At 43.6% G+C, this 22,462-nt stretch overlaps 1 protein-coding gene across 11 annotated transcripts in view; it reads right to left on the bottom strand.

Annotated features, from left to right (window-relative positions):
- ZMIZ1 (zinc finger MIZ-type containing 1) overlaps positions 1 to 22,462 on the bottom strand; it is a 342,305-nt gene that overhangs the window by 80,077 nt on the left and 239,766 nt on the right. Inside the window, exon 1 of one of the 11 annotated variants that reach the window (XM_062579771.1) lies at positions 10,862 to 10,913. The exons of the other annotated variants lie outside the window; for them this stretch is intronic. The gene's annotated coding sequence lies outside the window, so the exon portion shown is untranslated. Of the gene's footprint in view, positions 1 to 10,861; positions 10,914 to 22,462 lie in introns of those variants that run through there. 11 annotated transcript variants of the gene reach the window in all.

Raw genomic sequence — 22,462 nt, 5'->3', positions numbered from 1 at the left:
TAATAGATTTCACTGGTTATCTTCAGCTGGGAAATACATGCACAGCTGCTTTATGGCCACCAATGGAGCAGATTGCAAAGAGAAGTAATTAGGTAGGAGAGTTCACAAACACATTTCAATAACAACTGTCAGAGAACATGCAATTGCCTCTGTGTGACACTATCATTTTGACTTTCAGCAGTAGCATTGAGATCCACACAGCCATGATACGAGATGTGTCTGAAAGGCTACCAAGGGTTGTCCGCTCATCAGACTACTACCCTCTGCTGCTCTTTCGTGTGGATGCTAACATTACAGAGAACAAACTAGAAACAATCAAAGAAGACTTCAAAGCCTTGGGCATGGTAGTGAAGGGTCTGGAAGCCCAGGTGGTCTTTTCATTGGTCCCGCTGATTAGGGGGAGGCATAGAAGAAGGAGCAGGAAGATTTTCCAAATCAGCAACTGGCTACACCACTGGTGTTGGCAACAGAGTTTTGGATTCTATGACCATGGAACATGGTTTGAAGATAAACAACTGTTGGGGAGAGATGGGATTCACCTCACCAACCAGGGCACATTTGCCTTTGCAAACAGGTTAGCCAGCCTAGTAAAGAGGACTTTAAACTAGGTAGGAGAGGGGAGGGGGGATGTCCCCTACAGACAAGGTAGACAACAAAACACAAGTTGGGTTGGGGGGCCTCCATCGGGTGCATGCAGCCTGGGATGTGCGTTTGGGACATGGCTATGGGGGACCCCCGTATACCCTTCCTGGGAAACAAACAGGAGGAGCTGGAAATCTGCGTGCAGTCACTGGGCCATGATCTCACTGAAATCACTGGGACATGGTGGGATAGCTCGCATGACTGGAATGCCATCATGGATGGCTAGGTGCTTTTTAGGAAAGACAGGCCAGGAGGGCGAGGTGGTGGAGCTGCTCTTTATGTGAGAGAGCAAGTGGAATGTATCGAGCTCTGCCTAGGGGTGGAGGATGAGGAGAAGGAGGCAGTTGAGAGCTTAGGGCAGGCCAACACGAGGGACACTGTTGTGGGTGTCTACTACAGGCCACCTGACCAGGAAGAGAAAGTTGATGAGGCCTTCTCTAGTCAGCTGGAGGTAGCCTCAAGATCACAGGCCCCGGTTCTCATGGGGGACTTCAACCAACCTGACATCTGCTGGAGGGACTAGACAGCAAGGCGCAAGCAGTCCAGGAGACTCCCGCAATGCGCTGATGATAACTTCTCGCCACAAATGGTGGAGAAGCCTACGAGGAAGGGTGTCCTGCTGGACCTTGTCCTTACCAACAGAGAGGGACCGGTTAGAGATGTGAAGGTGGGGGGCGGCCTCGGCTGCAGTGACCACGAGATGGCGGAGTTCAGGATCCTGCAGGAAAGAAGCAAGGCGACAAGCAGGATCGCAACCCCGGACCTCAGGAGAGCGGACTTCGGGCTCTCCGGAGACCTAACTGGAAGAATCTCATGGGTTAAGGCCCTAGGAGGAAGGAGGGTCCAGGAGAGCTGGCTAATACTCAAACGTCGCTTCCTCTGAGCTCAAGAACAGTGCATCCCTATGAGTAAGAAGCGCAACAAAAGGGGCGTGAGACCCGCGTGGGTGAGCGGGGAGCTCCTGGCCAAATTCAGACAGAAGGCGAAAGCGCACAGAATGTGGAAGAGGGGACAGGCTGCTTGGGAGGATTATAGGAATGCAGTCAGAGTCTGTAGAGATGCATCGAGGAAGGCTAAGGCCCAGCTGGAACTGAGTCTGGCAAGGGATGTCAAGGACAACAGGAAGGGCTTCTTCAGATACATCAGCAGCAAGAGGAGGACATGGGAAAATGCGGGCCCGCTACTGAATGGGGCGGGGGCCCTGGTGGCAAGGGATACAGAGAAGGCAGAGTTACTGCATGCCTTCTTTGCTTCGGTCTTCACTGCTAAGGGCAGCCCCCAGGAATCCCGTAGTCCGGACGTGAGGGAGAGAGTCTGGACAAGGGAAGACTTTCCTTTGGTTGAGGAGGATAGGATTAGAGACCTTCTGGGCAGCCTAGACATCCACAAATCCACGGGCCCGGACGGGATGCACCCACGGGTACCGAGGGAGCTGGAGGATGTTGTTGCCAGGCCGCTTTCCATCATCTTTGAAAAGTCATGGAGAACCGGAGAGGTGCCTGAGGACTGGAACAAAGCCAGTGTCACTCCAGTCTTCAAACAGGGCAAGGAGGAGGACCCAGGCAACTACAGGCCGGTCAGCCTCACCTCCATCCCTGGGAAGGCGATGGAACAGCTCATCCTGGATGTCATCTCCAGGCATATGGGGGAAAAGAAGGTGATCAGGAGTAGCCAGCCTGGATTCACCAAGGGGAAATCCTGCTTAACCAATCTGATAGCCTTCTCTGATGGAATGACTGACTGGGTAGATGAGGGGAGAGCAGTGGACGTTGTGTACCTTGACTTCAGCATGGCTTTTGACACTGTCGCCCACAACATCCGTAACATGGAGCTACTGGAGAGAGTCCAGCGTAGGGCTACAAGGATGATCAGAGGGCTGGAGCATCTGCCCGACGAGGAAAGGCTGCGAGAGCTGGGCCTCTTCAGCCTGGGGAAGAGAAGACTGAGGGGGGATCTTATCAATGTGGATAAGTACCTGAAGGGAGGGTGTCAAGGGGATGGGGACAAACTCTTTTCAGTTGTCCCATGTGACAGGACAAGAAGCAATGGGCAGAAATTGAAGCACAGGAAGTTCCGCCTGAATGTGAGGGGGAATTTCTTCCCTGTGAGAGTGATAGAGCACTGGGACAGGTTGCCCAGAGAGGTTGTGGAGTCTCCTTCTCTGGAGATCTTCAAGGCCCGTCTAGATGCAACCCTGCCGAACATGCTCTAGGTGACCCTGCTGAGCAGGGAGGCTGGACTAGATGATCTCCAGAGGTCCCTTCCAACCTTACTGATTCTATGATGGTCTAAGCCAGCAGCTAAAACAATTTAAGAAAGAAACACAATAATCTTAAATTCCTCACAAAACTTACTGAAAAATAACAGTGTAATCACTGCAGCTTGCAATGCACACTTCAGCAATGCCTGAGAGCATTTCTGCAACACATTTATGCAGCTGTAACTCTAACATGTAATTCTGACTGGTCTTTCCTTAAAGGTGTTTAGATATATGGTCAATTACTATCACCAGAGAGTTAATCTTACTGCTCCTATTAAATACAAAAACTACTAACATTTCACAGTCCTAAACTGGTCAATGGAAAGGACAGTGACACACATATGTTCGCTATGGAAGATATCGCATGTGCACATGGAAAAGACTCGAGCTGTTCTGCACACACTTTTCTGCAAGGCACTACAAGGATGTTCACAAATAAATCCTCATTTTTTTAAGAGCTCTTCTGAGTGACATGTACCCACATAAAAATGTGCCACCACCACAAACAATTAAATTACAAGCTGTTCAATATGTAAGGAGGGCAAAGGGGTGACTCCTGACCAAATCTGACATACAAACAGCTTGCTAATTTGTCAGTGAGCCAAAATAAATGGAATGGGCTGGCTACAGGTGCAGGTAAATGCCTCAGAAATAGACACCAATAAGTCAGTTAGTCCTCTATAATGGTTTAGATTACAATCATTTAACAAGAAGGACATCTCTGCCTTTGCAACATGACTTTTGAGTGCCTAAAGTCAGCTATTTTAAGTCAACACTTAAGATGGGCCTTTAAAACTTCCTCTTTCTGGCCTCTTATATTCTACTCATTACTTCTGCAGAAATTAAAAAGTGCTTCTTCCTTCTCTTTTGCTTGTTGCAAAATACATAAATCAAAATTATGGGGTAGTATGTAATAACGACCAAACAACTCTCCAAGATCAAAATCCTCTCAGTGTGGAAGGAAGTTCCCTCCGATACCTTTTGCAGACGGAGAGCCACAAAGGAAAAGCTTGCTGAAGGTCAACGACCTGTAAGGCCAACATCCTAATCTGACTAAACAAACTGATGTAGTCTCTGTGGACAGGTGAGGACAGGCGCTCATGGTGTATTGTACTTGCTCCTTACAAGAAAAGATGCCTTGATCCCCTGAGTCCTCTATTTGAAATACTTCTCCAAAAAGCAGTCTTTGGCCATCCCATCTCTCTGCTCCAATACTGTCACCTTCCAGGCCCTTTTTCTGTGAAAATGACACAAGAGAGTCCATCTAATAATAACAAACACAAGCCTAATGGCATGTTTAAAAGAAAATCACGCTCATATTAGCACCAGAAACATAATTACACAAGGATCATCTATATTCCTATTTTTCATAGAGCTTAAAGGTAAATTTGAGAGCCATAAATAAAAACATTTAGTAAAAACATTAATTAAGATCACTGGTTTCCAATGGATTAGACCATATAATACCTTACTTTCAGGTTTCAAGTCTCAATCTGAGTCTAATGCAACTTGTCTATAATGAAGTATATTTCTTGACAGTCAAAAATTGCTTTAAATAAAGTTAATTTAAGGGTATTCCAGATAAATCAGTGAATTAAAAATTACAGTATTTCCAGCCTGAGGAATAGTAAGAAAACATATATAGCCACTGGGAAAACCGACTGGAAGAGCAAAGTGCGCCATTTAGCAATGTTTGTCTACGGCCAAGAAGATGAAATGTTTTAAAAGTTTCTTCGAGACTAACCTCTCCATTTCTGTATTGCCAGAAGAGCAGTAAGAGTGCATATGAGCAAAAAGGCAAGCAGGAACTAGGAAGGGCTACACCAGTGCTTAGTTCTGAAAGCATGCCATTTCACTACACTTAGGATAGAAAGAGTTTTTACAAATTTGCAACCTAACACAACAGCTGAGCACACCCGAAAATACGCATTACAAATCAGAACCAAAAGCCAGACCTGGAGACAACCTCAATGTTAGCTGCAAAGTTCACTAAGATATTACCAAATTTACTAAAAAATACAAAGGCTATGACATAACCCTGTGGCAAATCTGTCTGAGCAGGACAACTGGAGTTAAACTATTGACAGCAACAAAACGAGAATGCTGAGAAATACCAGTAGTAAAACCCCATAACAGAACCAGGGAGACCTACAAGCTGCTCAAGGCAGTCAAATAACATTCTGAGATCAATAGAAGCAAATACTGCTGGCAGATCAAGCAGGATCAAGACTACATAAGCCAATGCAATCTGTATGAATAAGTAAATCATGACAGGCTCCTCTGAAAGCCTTGGTGTTAGGGCAATGCTTGAAAACCTCACCTTTTCTCAAACAGTGTCAGTAGACAACACAGTGAAAGAAACAGCACTGTTAACAACCTCCTGAGAACTCTGGCTGGAAAATGGATAAATAACTGGCAATGCAAAACATTATTTTTTTCTTTTCCTGCTGCTCACTAATGCAGAAATACAGACACCTGTGGCACCAAGACATCAGCAAAGCAGGTTGGCAAAACTGAATGGGTACTGAAAAGACAGTTACATGACAAGCTCCTATTAACAGTCTTGGATATTTTCTTGAACTTTAATAAAGAAAAGACACCCAAGGATATGTAATATACATTAAAAAAATCCAAGTTGCCCTATTTCTGCTTCCACTGAATGTCTACCAACTTCACTTGTAACTAAGTTAGGTAAGTATGATTTTAAAAACCTACTACTCATTGTTTTAATAGTAAGTACATGAAAGAAAGAACACATCCAGGCATTGTAACACTGCATTCAAATAGAATTCTAATCAGCTCATATTTACCGACAATTGGGTTTTTTTTGTCTGTTTCCAGGATTTCAAGACAGAGTCCAGTCTGCCTACCTGCTGAAATGACATTTAAGTAGCACTGAGGAGGCACAAGGAACATCAACTATTAGCAAGCAAATTCACTTAGAGGAATTAGAAGTCGATAAACAAACAAAAAAGGCTATTCATCAAACCGATGAAAGCTGTACCTCAGTCACAATAAACAACAAGGAGCCTAGCTGGGTGTCTGAACATTTTATTGGTGCTAATAAAGACAACTGTGATCAAAATTAACTTTTTTTTCCCTAGAACGGATAAAACTATCATCAGTGGCACTGGGTTACTGTCAACAGAATGAGCCCCAGCAAACTAAAAATTAGAATTAATAACATCCTACAGAAAATGCAAAGCATCTGAGAATGATCCAAGTAAAAAACTGAAGAAATGTATAATATTTATTAGAGGTAGGGTAAGCAACACTGCTGAAGTAACTACTGTCCTCGTGTCATTCATTTCATTTCATAACTATACTTTGTCTTGATTTTAAGGAGAAAATTCTTAAGGGAACTTCTAATTAAAAACCATGAAGAAACAGTCTGTGTTCTTTCTGGTCCTCTATCTCTTTACTGAATTCTCGATGAATGAGCCTATGTACGTGCCAGACTGGCTGGCTGCTTTCACATCGATGATGAACGATATGCACTCTTCACCATGTCTTAAAAGCTATTACTGTTTTGCTTTATGGTGCATTTGTGTACCTCTGATAATTTTTGAAACACACACTTTATTTGAAGGCAAGCTCATCCTTTCATATTCCAATTTAAAAGGTTTGTTCAGTGATTCCAAATTTTTATGACATTGAGGCAACTTATTTGTAGGCATTTATTTGCCCTCACAGGCCTTCATTACCCTCACCAGCCTACTTCTAGCCTGACCCCTGATGTTTTTTTAATTGGCCTCTGGAGAAGGGTGGCAATGCAGCAGGCAGGTGGGAGAGTTGATCTCCATACACCTACACTCTTTTACAAACTGGGCAATACTCTAAATGCTCCTAAATTTTACCCATGGGTTGCTATATGCTGGAGAACACCTCTGCTTCTATGGCTGCTTCACAGCTGGGGCCAGTGAAACCCCCAGGAAGGGAGGATGGAGTGCTGAGATTTCTAGTGAACACACACAAACCACACTTCCAGGCTACCTGATTATTTTATACAGTGTTTTATAAGCAAGTGTACCAGGTGGAATTTTTGTTCTCATCCTGTTGTTAGGGGAGCTGAGAAATACTAATACAATGTATATTTTCTAATGCGTTATATTCTAGCTATTTATAAAAGAATCTGCTGGGTTTGGTCATGCCAGCAAACAATCATTCACTCCACACTACAGCTAAACAGCCATCACCTCCAGTGTTTCCTTTACAGATCTTCCTAGTCTATTCTGGAAAGGCAGCAGGAGGAAAAGCACCACAGCAAACTCAGAGGACAGGCGGTGTGGACGCTTGCTACAGCTATGGGGTTTTGGGCACTCCTAGGCTCTGTCTAAACTGTACCCTGCGCTGCTCCCTGCAAGGTGTCTGAGGTAGCACGCGGTCTGCTCAGTCCACACAGCGCTCCACGTGGCTCCGCTGGACTTCTGACGCTCAGACTAGATCAGTCAGCACAAGCTTGGGTATCTCTGACCTGCAACGCAGCAATGGCTGGGCAATGCTGGAAGGAAGCCACTTTTCTCCAAGCAAAAGCTTAGAGAGCAAAAGCCCTGCTGTCTGGCTGCTTCCAAGTCGTTCCATGGTGGCCATAAGAGTGGCCTCCTCGATGTGTTACACCAAAGATAAAACAGGAGCTCCACTTGCAAGAGCAGCCACAGGGGAAGGTATTTCCTGTGGCAGTTTCTTCTTCAACTGAGAGGAACAAAACCAGACAGTGTCTTTACTGAGCTCTCAGGAACACCAGTTCATTTTAGCAGTGTTCCATACGGGAAGGCTTTTTTGTTTTTCTTTTTTTTTTCTTCTCTAGGTAGCTCTCTTATGCTTTTCCTGTTTAATATAATTTTCTACCTTACATCTTGGGAGAAAGAACGAATTCCAGTTATAAAGTCCCATAGAGTGACAGTGTCCTGCAGGCTGCACTCTGCTAAGATTTGCTGTTGCTGTTGATCAGCAATAAGCCTTTTGCTGGTCTCTGGTTATGAGAAGGTTTGACCATCGCAGCCAAGGAGCTTCGCGATGTCCCAGTCCCAGTGACAACTGAGGCTGACAGGGAAACTTCTGTGTCATCAGCTTAGCTCGTGACGTAGAAAAACACAATTCTTTTTTGCCTTGGTTACACATGCAGTAATTTGGTTTGAGTTGGATTCAATCTAATTGCCCCACTAACCTTTACGACAAGGGAAGCCCTTTTTTTGCCAGACCATTCTCTCTAAATTATCTCACTATTATTAAAACTGCTAGTACAATGACAAATTATGGATTAATCCTCAACCCAAAGCATCGTCTTCATGTTACTCTCTCACTGCTAGTCTGCACATTTGTATTTTTTGGTGTGCCACCACCCGTTGTTTCTGGAGTGGTACACGGGGGCCCCTATCTTGGCACTCACAGAGTACCTTGCAAAAGGCTTCCACGACTAAACACTACTTTTCATATAAACACTACAAATAAAAGAGCATATGTTTCACTGGAGTACGAACACAGCAACGTTGCTTTCAGGACTACTCCGACCTTTATGCACAGACATTTGAGGTTTACGCTCATTCTACTACAAAGTTATACATAGTTTCACGGCTTAAGACAAAGTCTCAAAGCTCTCTCAGGACCAGCCTTATCAGCTCTTCCCATGAAACTGTACCTGCCACATTCAGACTGCTTCTCCCGTACAGAGATGTCACTGTGTTTGCAGATATATTTCCCTACAGCTGGAGCCTGGTGGCTCCCTCAAAAAGAGGTGAAGGGGGGGGGGGAAGCCCTCAAATTATTCTTAAATACCTTTACAAAGCAAAATTTTCATCATACTTTCAAAGCTCTGAGCCTTTGGTAAACTTTTCTGTTGGCTTAAATTCAAACTGAAGTGCTATCGAGTTCTTCTGCAGTAAATTAATATAAAAAACCCTTTTCTTCCTAAGTTCTACTCAAACATTGAACTCTCATCTTGATTTAAGAAGTAAGCAAAAAGAGGAACAAACCTCTAAGCAGATTTGTAACAGTACAGAGGAAATACACTTTTGCTTAACACATTAAAAAACCTCCAAGACATTGATAATTAACTTCTTTACCACTGTAACTCTAATAAAGTTCTAACCAAAAGAAAATACTGGGTAACCGAGCAATTTTAATTGAATCTTAATTTCATGCACTTCCATTTGCAGGTGGTGTTTCAGTCACGCTAAAAATGATCTCAAATTGGTCAGTTCAACCAACCAGCTCTGCCTAGACTGAGCTCTAGATCAGCAGTTCACAGGTGCTAACTGGTTTTCACAGCCAGCGCGCGGTACGGACCCACCTGAACTCAGGGAGGGAGCTCGCAGGGCTGAAGTCAACCCTGGCTTTGACACTGGCTTTGGTGGACACAGGGTCAGACACTAACACTGTTTTAGACAAGGTCTACGGTGTGATCTACCGATCAAAGAGCTGCTACCTGCGGCAGCAAATCTCTGTCCCCAGCAAACCATGTTGTTGACGTTTCCTGGGTGCTTGATCCGTAAACTTTGAACCTGTTTAAAACTTGTGTGTTTAATTTTTGCTGTGAATTACTATTTGCCATTTTGCTCAGGTGCAAGTTCTTATTTGCTTTACTCCAAAAAACAGAAACAAAAAAATCGAACAGCATCCCCTGCACTGTTCAGCAGTTCACAGTCCACTCTAGCACCACTAGTTTTAAACTTTCTGAAAAGTCTTTAACCATGTGCAATTTAAATAACATTTCAAAATTTGTTTTTATGAAGGCAAGCAAATAAACAAGTCACTTCTTATTACTAAAAATGAGGGGCAACATACTTGTCAACCTGAACACCTGAGACTGCTGTTGGCATTCATACTTTTTTGGAATCCTCTTTGAAATCACTTGCCACAGATGCACGTTATTTGTGAGTTATGCACGGTAAGGTCTTTATAAAGACAGCAAAAATGAAATGGTGGCAGCAGTACTGTTGTTGCCGTTTGCAGAAAGGCACGTCACATTTTGACAGCGCCAAGCAGGCTAAAGTTGAAGAAAACACCACTGATAATCGCTGTTACGTTTTGTTTTTATGAATGCAAGTAAACATAAATAAGGTTCTTGCAAAAAACTGAACATTTCACCCTCTCAAACAGAAACGGGTAAAAAGCGGTTGCATCAGCGCGACACGAATTTCCCTGCCGCGTGCCCAGGTCTCTCCAGGGGCAGGCGCACGGAGGAGCGGTGGCTGTAGGCACGCCGGCCCCCGTTTCGCGGCGAGGCCTCCCGCCCTTCACCCCGCGCCGCCGCCGGGCGCCCCGCAGCCCCGCGCTGCCCGCAACGCCCCCTCCGCGCGCCTGCACGCGCACACCCGCACGCGCACACCCGCACGCGCACACCCGCGCCCCCGCCCCCCGGCGGAACCAACTTACCCACGAGTTAGGGCTCATTCAGAAAACTAGCCTTCCTTCGCCCCCCCTCCCTCCGCCGCTCTCCCCCGCTGCAGAAAAAGGCCACATATGTCTGAGAGCACTTCTAGGCAGAAACCATCTCGCGCAGAACAAAGGCAGCCGGGGTTGCCTTCATCTCGGCGCAAGGCAGCCGGCAGCTATTTCCAAGCTTGTTCTCGCTCTCCCCCTCCGAGGGCACCCTGCTCTGCTTCTCCCTCTCTCTCCTCTTTGCCTGTCCAGCCACTGCACAACACACATCAATTATTCATCGCTTGTCTCCCGGTTTCCAGGCAAAACCAATCACAGATGGAGTCTTGCTAATGGGCTCATGCCGTACTTGCCAACAGGCTATTTGTGCTCAAGCTACAACCCTCTAGAGACAATAAAGAGAATCAGGTTAAACCTTAAAACTTCACACATACGCGAACAGACCTAAGACAGCAATATATATGTAAGCATCCACATGACATTGCTTTGGAGTACGTCTTCAGCATACGGCACGGCAGAAGGCTGCTTCACGTCTTCTGAAAGGGTTTTAAGAAAAATCAAACACTCAGAAAATCTCACCTCCGCTGCATGTTACTGATATTGATGGTTTTCTTTTCTGTCTCTAGTGATCCATCTCTTGCTTTCCCATTACACCTCTCTCTCTCTCATACTCATGCACACAGGCGCACACATGCACACACACACACGCACACACACACACCCGAGCAACCACAGCCACTCTGCCTGAAGGGAGAGAGAGAGAGAGAGAGGAGAGAGAGGAGGAAAAAGAAAAAAAAAAAGAGAAAAAAAAAAAAAGAAAAAAAAAAAAGGCCCAGGCAGCTCACATTTCAAACTTGCAAGGAGGGGTGGTGCTTAAAAGACCAGGACAAAGCCTCCGTCTCTGGCACCCAGCCAAAATACTAAAATAAACCCCCTCGATCAATTAATTGGAAGCAACACTTGTTCGCGTCTGCATAACAAACCGTTAAGGGCACTGAGGCTGAAAAGTCCTTAGACTGGGAAAACCTCGTACACTTGTTTCCCCCCTCCCCTGTTTGCTGAATGCTGCTGACTAAACCCATCAAACGAGCCATGCTAATCAGCGGCCGGCGCGGCGGCGGCGGCGGGGCCGGGCCGGGCCGGGCCGGGCCGGGGGCGGCGGGGGGCTCGGCTCGGCTCGGCTCGGCTCGGCCCGGCTCGGCCCGGCCCGGCCCGCCGGGGGCCCCGCGCCGCCCACGTGCTTCTCCCCCGGGCCGGTGCCGGGGCCACTCGGGCCGCGATCCGGCATCTGCTCTCGCAGCGCGGCCGGCTGGGAGGACGCGGGGCGGCCGCACGCTGCTTAGCTGCCCAACCCTGGGCTCCCGGCAAGGGAGAAGGCAGCACCCCCGGTCTGCAGAGGGGGAAACTGAGGCACAAAGAAAGCAGAGAAGCGGGGAGGGCGGGGAAACGTGCCAGCAGGAATTACTGGAGCAGGCCACTTAACCTCCTCCGTCTTTTTTTGGTTTTTCTTTTTCCTCCCCCAATTCTGAAGTTCACACCTTCAGCTTTGCCCATCTTCCTAACAACAAACCCCTTTTGCACACAGCTTTGTGAATTCAGAATTATACATGAAACCCTTTTGAGTAAGTTTCACCTTTGAAATTACGCTACAATGTTGCTTGTTTCAATAAACACTTGGGTTTAAAGAGTTTAAGCTGACAATATCAAAGAAGAAGAAAAACAAACAGGAAGCTAATGTGACATTTATTTTTCCTTCTCAGAGGGAAAACTGGCAGTTTAAGTTGTGGCCAACCAAGAACCAGTCTTTTCCTGACATAGCCTCCTGCGGTAAATAGCCACTTCCTTCCCAGGCACAACCTTCACAAATGTACCTCCACTTCTTAAAGGCGCACTGGGCCGTTTTACTGCAAAGCTAGCCTACAGTTTGAGCTAAAAAACAAACCAAGCACAACATCAAAAAAGAAGGACTTAAAAAACAAACAAACAAACAAAAAAATCCAACAACAGAAAACCCAGCAAAATTCCTTTCAGCTGAAAAATGGCCCCAGCCTTCCTTGCAATGTTTACAATCACTTAACCATGCTTCTTAAAGACCTTAGCGGAAAGACTCCGCAACTTGACAGATCGGAACAGCAACCTATCACAGATATCAAAGAGCAGCTCTTCTCTGAAAAACGATTCCATAAAAAAGCACTGGCAGATTTCATGTTTTTTTTTTTTGTTTTTTTTTTTTCAGGGAATCCACTTCAAACAAATAAAAGATATATGTGCTTTTCTGCTAGCCTCCGCTTCTGAAGTATCAGCTCAAGGTCGGACTGTCAGACAGGGTTATTTCTTTCTCTCCTCAGCCATCGCAGTAAGCAGCACTGCAAACCAAACTCTCAGTCACACTTCTGCAATCTCAGAGCTGCACAAGTGTGACCAAGCGAAGACTTTTCAACCAGCATGGCTGCTGCAGGCGTTACTAAACACAGCGTTCGGCCTGGAGAGCCTTGATCCACACTGGCAGTCCACACGGCATGGGAAAGGCTTTAGCTAGATTTGCAGAAACCAAGGTGAATCCACAGGGCCGACATAATAAACTCAAATGCAGAATTATTTTTAAGCGCAGCTGATCAAATCTGAGATTCAATCACACGAGGGAATAGCAGGGAACATCATGAAACCTCCGTCACCACCTTTCAGAGTGGACTGGTGCTCTAAGGAGATGTAAACTGCACAAGCAGGCAGGTAGAGTAGACAGTAACAAGCTGAGTTTTAGCTGATGCTATTCAGGATCGGCAAAGCAATGAGAAAAATGTTGAGAATCTCAAACAAGGATCAAAATCCTTACTAATGTAACCCACTGAGTTCAGACTTCATGATTGTGCCTGGAAGACAACTGTGACACAGTTTTTTCTTTATTTTACTTGTGAACGGAACTTAAAATTAATCTAGGCACACACATGTTAAGCGTTTTTGTGCTTGTTTCAGGTTTTACTCCATCTACAGAATCTTCACACAGTTCTTCAGCCATCACAGTGTTATTTATACTTCAAAAAACAAATAATGCAACAACAAGAAATAAGACAGTGCGAGGTCATCAAGATCAGTTCCCTCCTTCTATAAGCCTCAATTAAGTCACATTTTCTCAGGGAAAAAACGTTTCATTTATACAGAGAAAACACATATTCCCCCGGATTTTATGTTTTTTTTCTCTTTTAACTCTCGTTATAAATAAGAGTATTGCTCTTTCCCCCTCTGCAATTAAAATCACTTTCTAGTGTAACAGAGTAAGTTTCTCTTTTAAGCTGCCTGTCTTTCAAGCGGAAGTGGTTTAGAGTAGACAAATCACTTATCTAAAAATTATGTACTTACTTCTCCTTTGACAAATCTTCAGCAGGTTTCTAATCCCACCCTGCCACTTGAAATATCACTTTCTGTGATGACATTTGAGTCACAGTTGTCAGAAGCATCAGGCTCTGTGGTTAAATGGATTAAATCACACTTCACAGCATACTGTAGTATTTTGAAGGAGGAGTGGTTTATCATTTGTAGAAATTAATCGTAACAGTTTTTTCTCTAGGGCAAATTCCCAATCATTTTTAAAGATTACTGTGTTTAAGCCCCAGTGACAGCGGTATGTCAAATTACATCACAGGGAAGGGTGTCTCAGGCAGCGGTAGCTATTAACAAGACTCACTAAAGACGCTTACTACCGGGAGAAGCACCTTTTACAAGCTGCCGCCGGAGAGCAAACGCGTCGGGGGCGCTTGGCGCTGCGGCTGAGGCCGCGGGGATCCTCCTGCCCGGCCCGCTGCCCGTTCTGCCGCTCTCCCGAGGGGCCACCGCAACGCCCAGCCCTGCCGGGGAGGGGGCCGGGGGAGCCTGAGCAGCACTCAGTCCTACGGAAAGAGGAGACATCTACGTGGGCCACCTCTAGCTGACTGTGGAGCGAAATCAATGCATTTTCAGGAGTCCCATTTACTTTGAAATTGAAGGCAGAGTTTGTCTATTTAATTACACTGTCAGGGCCCACTGCATTACTGGTCGCAGTCCCCCCAAATCACAGTCCTGTCAGTCACCGCTTAGCACCACGGGCACACGCATACGCTACTGCTCTTTGCCTGCTCCCCATGCCGAGACACTTCTCTCTCAGAGAAGGTACTTTTAAAAAGCCAGAAGTCCACTCTTGGGGCACGGTGGTGCACCAGCCCTGCAGGCCTATGGAACAGCCAGTTCTCCCGTGACCAAGGACTGGATGTGGACGGGCGTATGTGCTCAGGTGCCTTTGATCGATGAGCATAAATGGCCCCCTCACCGTCCCTCTTCAGCGATACGGCAAAAAAAATGAACCAAATACATGAACATTTGTAATAGAAATGCAGACCTCCAAGAGGAAAAGAAAGAAGGAAGGGCGGCAGAGGCCAGTTTGGACACTTCAGTATCAAATATGCTGTGTAATACCAGGACATCATCATGTTTCCAGGGTGATTTCATTATGAAAGGTGAGTAGAGGTGAAAGCAGAAAAGTTGGTTAGAGAAAGAAAACAAAGAGTAAGGAAATTGTCTTCAAGTAGCTATAATATCAATTATTGCCAACTGAGCAATAATATAACTCTGTAGCAATGCAAATTTGCTATGACCAAAGACTTAAAGGTTTATCCTGAGGACCAATCTTTTATTCATGGGAGTTTTGCTTCACTGCTGAAGACAGTGGGAGAGTTCCTTAAAACATTTATCTACAGCAGGTTATTTGCCCAAGCATTAGTACCCTGGATATATATATATTTTATTATTGATTCAAAGGATTCAAAAAAACTCTTCAAAAGGCTTACAATTACATATTCATAATATACAGAATACATGGATCAGTGGCCTTGTAGATTTTTCCTAATGTTTCACAGTAGGCTGAGTCAATAGAAGCTGTTATAAATCACAGAGCTGCATCCCAGTCAGAAAGCAATGAAGTACTTAAAAAACACCCTCCTCTGACTCTGTATCAAATGTCTTTCATGCATAACCCACTTTTCCAGGATCAAACCAACTCCATCTAGAGAGAGGTGCGAGAGGAAACCAGTGTAAAAAGCAAAGTAAAAAAGACTCTCTTATGTGGTTTAGTCCTGTCTCCCATTTAAGTCAAAGATTATTACATTGCAGAGCTTACTATGACTGAAGTACTTACCCTCTGGTCCCCTCCTCTGTCAAGTTTTACAGAACAAAGGTAGGAAAGGTACAAAATGTAACACAGCTTTTTCCTTTCTCAGGCTGCTCTCCAGCTGCCCATGACTGCTGTTTGCATGTTCTCTTGTTATCAGAATGTTCTGAAGAACCAGAGAGACTATGTAGCTGGAAATACCAGATTGCTGCATTTTGGACACATGCAACAACTTGATTGAAATGCTCAAAATCTTCCGAAAGAGATCTATGCACTATTTAACATTCAAAAAACACAGAAATGTCCATGTTCTCATTACTCCACTGTAAAAATCTTTCCTTCCAAACTATGCAAAGGCTCAAGACAGATTTGTAAACACAGCAGTGAAAAAATCTTTCTCAATTATAATCTTTGGAAAAGCAAGTCTACCTTAAAATCACCTATTAATACAGAATGTTGCAATTTCTAATCTTTATTTCCTTCCTTCCCTCCCTTTTTGATTAAATGTCTTTACCATGTATAGGAAAACAAAAAGATCTATACAATTACAATGCAATATGGGAAAATATAGAATTACAGAACGAAGCCACATACATCATGTTTGTATCTGTGGTTCTGCTCACAGCTATACTTTAAAAGAAATCTGAGTGGCAAAAGTAGCCAAACCATGCAGAAGTAAAGAATAAGGCACAGTACACTAAGGAAAAATCATATTTGTAATGTAGCATGACAGCCAGAAAAGGTGCTATGCAGAAATAATAAACCACTAGACAGTGATGACATGAGTTTAGAGTTGTCTCCAGCACTATTTCACCAGCAGCAGAGCTACTACACAGGTCTCATGCCTTTGCTATTTATCCACTAGAAAGTTCTAAAGAAAGATCATGTGTCATCCAATGTATGAAGTTCTTCCTTTCTTTCAGTATATCTGTTTTGCTACAAATAGTAATTAATGTTTTAAAAACAGATTTTTGAGACATAGGAACCTTACTGTTTTGTTTGAAATAACAGAAAATTCAAAATTTTAGATATGTCCTAATTATCAGACAGTTCCCCTCCCACCCACAGGCAGACTGGAACATGGCACAAATGTCTCCAGTGCTCAACTTCCTTTCCAATGCCTTTCTTGGTGCTGGCCTGGAGTTTGTAACATCTCTTCTAGTGAATCAGATAGAAATAGAGATTAACTGAAGTCTTTTCCATGCTATCTTCAATTTTGATCCACTATGGTACAATCAAGTGGATTTCTAAAACATGTCTCACGTTTTTCATTAACTTTGATCAATTAGATTTTTCTATACAACAGGTCTTCCAAACTGCCCAATTTTCTCATACAGTGTAGTGATCTTGAGGCTGCTATCACTTTGGAGAAAAATCTGAGCAACTAATGCTTTGGATTTCATACTAATTTTTCAAGGTTCATATATTCTGCAAAGGATTACAAATTTTGTTATACATGAAGTAAGACTTTTAAATGCGACGAGGATTAGCCTACTTCCATTCCTAATAAAGTTTTACTATGCATTTGGACGAAACATATTTTTGTGAAGATTTTATTGAGAACCAATGTTTGTTATTCCCGAACACAGCCACTTGCAGCTGAAGCCCCACCCCAGCGCTGGCAAGCCCTGGGTTAATTATAGCTAAGCCTCCTCTCTCTCTGCTTATGCGTTGAAGGGGGGTAAGGAGGCAGCTCTGAAGACAGCAGCCCTAATCAGGTTTCAGGGAAAGCAGGCAGGCAGCTCGCAGGGCAGCCGCCAGCTAGCAAGGCTGGTGAGGGACGGGAGGTGGACGGGTAAAGGAAACCGAAGGCTGGAAAGCGAAAGCCCTGCCAGGTCCCTGTACTTTCCCTGGCACTGTAAAACCAGTTTTTGACTGTTATCAATGCAGTTCATTAATATCGATTATATCAATATTGCTCATTAAGAGCCCAGGAGAATAAACCCTCCACAAAAGCACTCAGTCTCAATGACTATTTTCCCTTGACTGCTCCTTTCCAGGCTATAGATGCATTCACCTCCAGCTGCTGCTGCCTCCTTGCTCCAGAGCAGCCGCCAGAGCGGCGCAGGGACAGGGCTGCTCGGGCTTTTCCTCCCCGCTGGCGGGCCTCAGGCTGCCCCCGGCCCTGGCGTGGGTTTGGGAGCAAACAGAGGCCACCCACTTATATCCCTTTTTTCTTTCTTTCTCTCTTTTTAAAACAATCCACTATAATCTGGAAGGTATCAGCAGTAAGAAGGTGTAAGTGATACAAACATCCCGAGCAGGACATAAACGGGGTAAGGAGAGATGTGTCCTTCGTTATCCACAGTATTTAAGCTCTGCGCACAAGCAAGTCAGTGGCAAGGCACTTCGATGCTGCAAGTGAACTGCGAGGGCATCCGAACAGCAGAGTTGAGATGCAACATGTTATTTGTACTCCCCTAAAGCTACAAAAATAACATCGGCTGACACTTTCCCCAAGACAACTGCAAAGTCTAGAAAACCATCAAAAGTGAATATAGATTTTTAATAGTGCCAAACAGAAAACGTGAGAGGGAGCAGCATGAAAAAAAGAAAAAGAAAAAAGAAAAAATTGATCCAAAGTCACAAATTAAAAAAAAAGTTACAAACTGGTGGCTTGCACCACTGACTTGGAAAGCCAAGTCTAGAAAACAAATCATTTGGAGTCCAGCTCATGTTTCTAGCTTTGTATTTAAACAAATCTATGTACCATCATCATCCACTTTTCATATCAATCTGCCAGAAAGCCATACAGAGTTATTTTTAGCAGACTGTGAGATAAAGTACTGTTTTGCTTGCAAAGTGGCCTAATAAGGCAAAATGTTCTTGGTGTAGACCCAATGCAGTGATTGTCACTCTTCCCCCATACCCTAATGAATGTCTGAGAGCATCCCTTAACTTTTCCCACTTTCTGTGGAAGATTACTGTATTAGCAACAACAAGATAGAACTAGTGAGATCTTTATTGTTTTATCTGTTTTGATAATCAAATATATAGTGACTGTAGGAGAAAGGAAATGGTCTGAAAAGGAAGAGTTTTTACTCAGATATAACAAGGAAACAGCAGTTTTGGCAGATAATAATTTTAAGAGCGACAACAGTGTAATTTCATGCCTAGCTCTAGCCTCACTCAACTCCAAATTCTTTGGGCCTCATTCTCTTTCCAACGCGATGTCTCCTTCCAACATGCTGGCAGTGGAACAAAGCATTAAAGTGGATATAAAGGACTCACAGGGAGCATGTGTACACTTAAGTGCTGGCAAGGATCTTAAAAATAAAAATGGTTTTAAATCCAGATTTAGATTACTTAGAATATGAGAAAAATACTCATTTTGGCATTTTATTGCTGGGGGGGAAATAATTCTGTAACAATTTATGAGAACAAGATTAAAAACAGCAATTAACACAGGCTTCTCTCTTTAGTAATTATTCATATACCTGTTTAGCTGATTATAAGTCATAGCTCCAGGCTGTCTGCCTGCATTGCTAGGACACAGACAGCAACCTCTGCTAAATTGACTCCACTGGCTACGCTCATGCTGCAAGAGCTGTTTTCAAGGACAGATGTACAATGTTATATGGGTAAAGAGACAAGCAAATTAAAGATGGGTGTTCTGTCAGGAAAAGGACTGAAGAACTTGTGTCAGCATTTCCCTTTATTAACAGGACCTCAGAGTTTTAACCCTTCACCATCTACTAAGACTTAAGAAGTGTTACCCTTATATATACAGTACAATCATGTATTCTTAAATAAAATCGTTGATTGTATTTGTTTTTCACTATGAAAATACAATAGATCAAAACAAAGTGCAAGAGCATGCACTATAGATAACTACAGATATCTATATATAGATATAGAAGGATTCATGAAGAGCTTTTAATCCCTCCTAAACTACGAATCATTTTTCAGCATCACAGCTTGCAGTTCAAAGAAGCTGAGAACAGCAAAACAACAAGTTACCAAAACATACTATTGCCACACAACACAAAAGTATCCCTGAAACAGCCAACAAATATCCAGCACATTCCTACCAAAAAGCTAGTCACAGTTTGGATTTCTTCTTCTTATCATCCTTATTCTGCATACTTCAGTTTAATGTAATACATACATATTTCTCTAACTGAGGCGGTAAGTCTTTAAGACCTAATCTGCACTGAGAAGTATTTAGCAAAACAGTCATGCAGGAGAGCTATACTGGCAGACACAGTTCAGCCTGGCAAGAGGCTATGCCTACCACTGCTTATATTGGTTCCCCATGGGAATTGGGTTCACAAACACGGATTACATGACCTCCCTAAAAGGGGTCTTTGGCATGTACAAAAACATGTGTGTCTTACTTTACTAGAGAATTTCTAGCATAGATCTAGTCTACTACAAGACTAACAGCAAGTCTACACCTTGCAATGGAGTGTACTAAGCCACAAGCTGCTGACATGTGCCCATGCAGCAAGGCAGTGCTGTAACGCGATCTGGACTCCAGCCCCCGAAACCATACAGGATTATTAACACACTATTACTCCAGAGACTTTAAACCCTTCTTCTTGGCAAGGATAATTAGCTTCAGTACATCACTATTGACTATTTCATCTGGGCGCTGACCTGATAGAAAGCAGCTCTGCAGAGAAGGACCTGGAAGTCCTGCTGGACAACAAGTTGACCGTGAGCCAGCAACAGGCCCTTGCGGCCAAGAAGGCCAGTGGTATCCTGGGTTGTATTTGAGCAGGTCAAGGAAGGTGATCCTTCCCCTCTACTCAGTCTTAGTGAGGCCACGTGGAGTACTGTGTCCAGTTCTGGGCTCCCCTATACGAGAGAGACATGGAGCTACTGGAGAGAGTCCAGTCAATGGCTACTAAGATGATTAAGGGACTGCAGCATCTCTCTTATGAGGAAAGGCTGAGAGAGCTGGGCCTGTTCCAGTCTCCTCCAGGAGACTGAGGGGGATCCTATCAATGTCTACAAATACCTTAAGGGAGGCTGCCAAGAGGATGGGGTCAGACTCTTTTCAGTGGTGACCAGCGACAGGACGAAAGGCAACAGGCGCAAACAAACACAGGATTTTCTGCCTGAACATGAGGAAAAACTTCTTTACTATGAAGGTGATTAAGCACTGGAACAGGTTGCACGGAGAGGCTGTGGAGTCTCATTCTTTGGAGATATTCAAAAGTCATCTGGACACAATCCTGGGCAACATGCTCTAAGTGACCCTGCCTGAACAGGGGACTGGACTAGATGATCTCCAGAGGCCCCTGCCAACTTCACCCATTCTGTGATTCTGTGATTTCTGAGACCAGAGCTAGGTTTGCTGCTACAGTCTCAAGGACTCCTGTATTGTGTTCTATCAGGGCTGAACTATTTCCCCTCGCTTCAGAAACTCTTTCACAGAAGGTTAGTATCCTTTAATTGATAATGAAGATCAACTGTCATGTGGGATCTGCTCCTTTTCAAATAAACGTAAAATTAAAAAGCTTTTCAGAAATTTACTACGGAAAATTTCTTTCCAGGAAATGGACTATAATCTAAAATAGGCTTTAGTCCACAACCCAGTGATAAAATAAAATAATGGTGTATTCACAAAAACTATAGTTTTTGTGAAGTTTCCAATAACTACATTTAATGCAGGAGACAAAATTCAAAGGCAACACATTGTCTATGCTTTCTTTAAAACGAATAATGTTTACTATGACTATTGCAAACTACCTGTAGTAAATTAAATGTGCACCTTCCACCTCTCCTCCAGAAGGTCAAGATAAAACAGGTGGTAGAGCAGAACAGAAACATCGACACTTGCCATTTTGGCCGATATGCTGCAGGTTGAATCTGCTCAGGTAGAGAAAGATGTTAAAACTAAGGCTATTCAATGCTGAGAGACCTATTGCCTGGTGTGATTAAAAATATGTTGTGGACAACCCACAGGCAATCTAACATAAGGAACAATTCTACGTAGGGAATGTGACAGAAGACCTAATAAGTTTCTTCTCTTCAATGTAACGAATTTCTGGTTTTATAAAACATCAGATAAGCTCATTAGGAGCTGAAAAAAAAAAAGTTTTCCCGTATCTGAATACAGAGAAATACTAAAGTTCATAGTTCAGAGTTTTTAATAACTTCATCCATCTGTTAAATAATTTACACTGCAAAAATATGCATCAATAGTATAGTTACAAAAATACACATTACTCTATAACCTGGAAAATATCCATTAACATTTAACGCTATTTTCATATCTCTCCAGCAACACTGCATGGAGAGTTTCACAAGAGTAGCGCTTAATGATTTATAAGCACTAGAAAGAAGTTTTGTCCATAACAGACACTTTGAAATAACTTGATCAAGTCAAGCACCCCTGCACTTCCACTGTGAATGACAGGAACTGCCCTCTTATTAATTTACATTAATCAGATTATTTTTCCTGTCCTGTATATATAAAACTTTGCCTTGATGGGCTGGTTGTCCGCATCTGAGACATTTGAGAATCAAACAGTTCAAAACAAAAGTTTTAGGAGGGGAGGCTTAATCAAGACTTCTCTTAATGAAGCCTGCAAAGTAAAAGCAGGAGGTCTCATTCATTCAGCAGTAAATTCTGCATGTTCCCTTAAGCTGAAAATGTGACTTTACTTTTTGTTTCACATTTAAACACAGTGGCAAGTGAACATTAGAGCTGAACATATTTTATGGAAGCTTCACTAGATGCCCGTGTTCCTAATCACTTGTACTTAACTTCTTTTCATTTCTCAAAGTACTTAAGAATACACACTGGAGCTTCTCCTCTTTAACTATAAAAGCCGAAGTAAACTTTCAGTGAGACTGACTTAAATGAGAAAGTATAATTTGACCAAGACTCTGAAAAGAAATAAAAATTTTTGGATACCTTGAACCACAAAGCAGCAGTCAGCTTTGGGAACCTTGGCCTGGATCATCACAGTTCTGAACTTCTGACCAGACAGTCACTGTCAGCTCCCCAACTATTCACCAACTAGTGCATCATCAATATATTAAATTAAAAAATGCTGGTCGGTTATCGAAATGATGTTAATATGCTTTAG

Source organism: Rhea pennata, chromosome 7, assembly GCF_028389875.1.
Source record: "Rhea pennata isolate bPtePen1 chromosome 7, bPtePen1.pri, whole genome shotgun sequence".
Lineage (NCBI taxonomy): Eukaryota > Metazoa > Chordata > Aves > Rheiformes > Rheidae > Rhea > Rhea pennata.
Note: the sequence above shows the minus strand (reverse complement) of the source record. Positions and strands in the feature narration are given on the sequence as shown.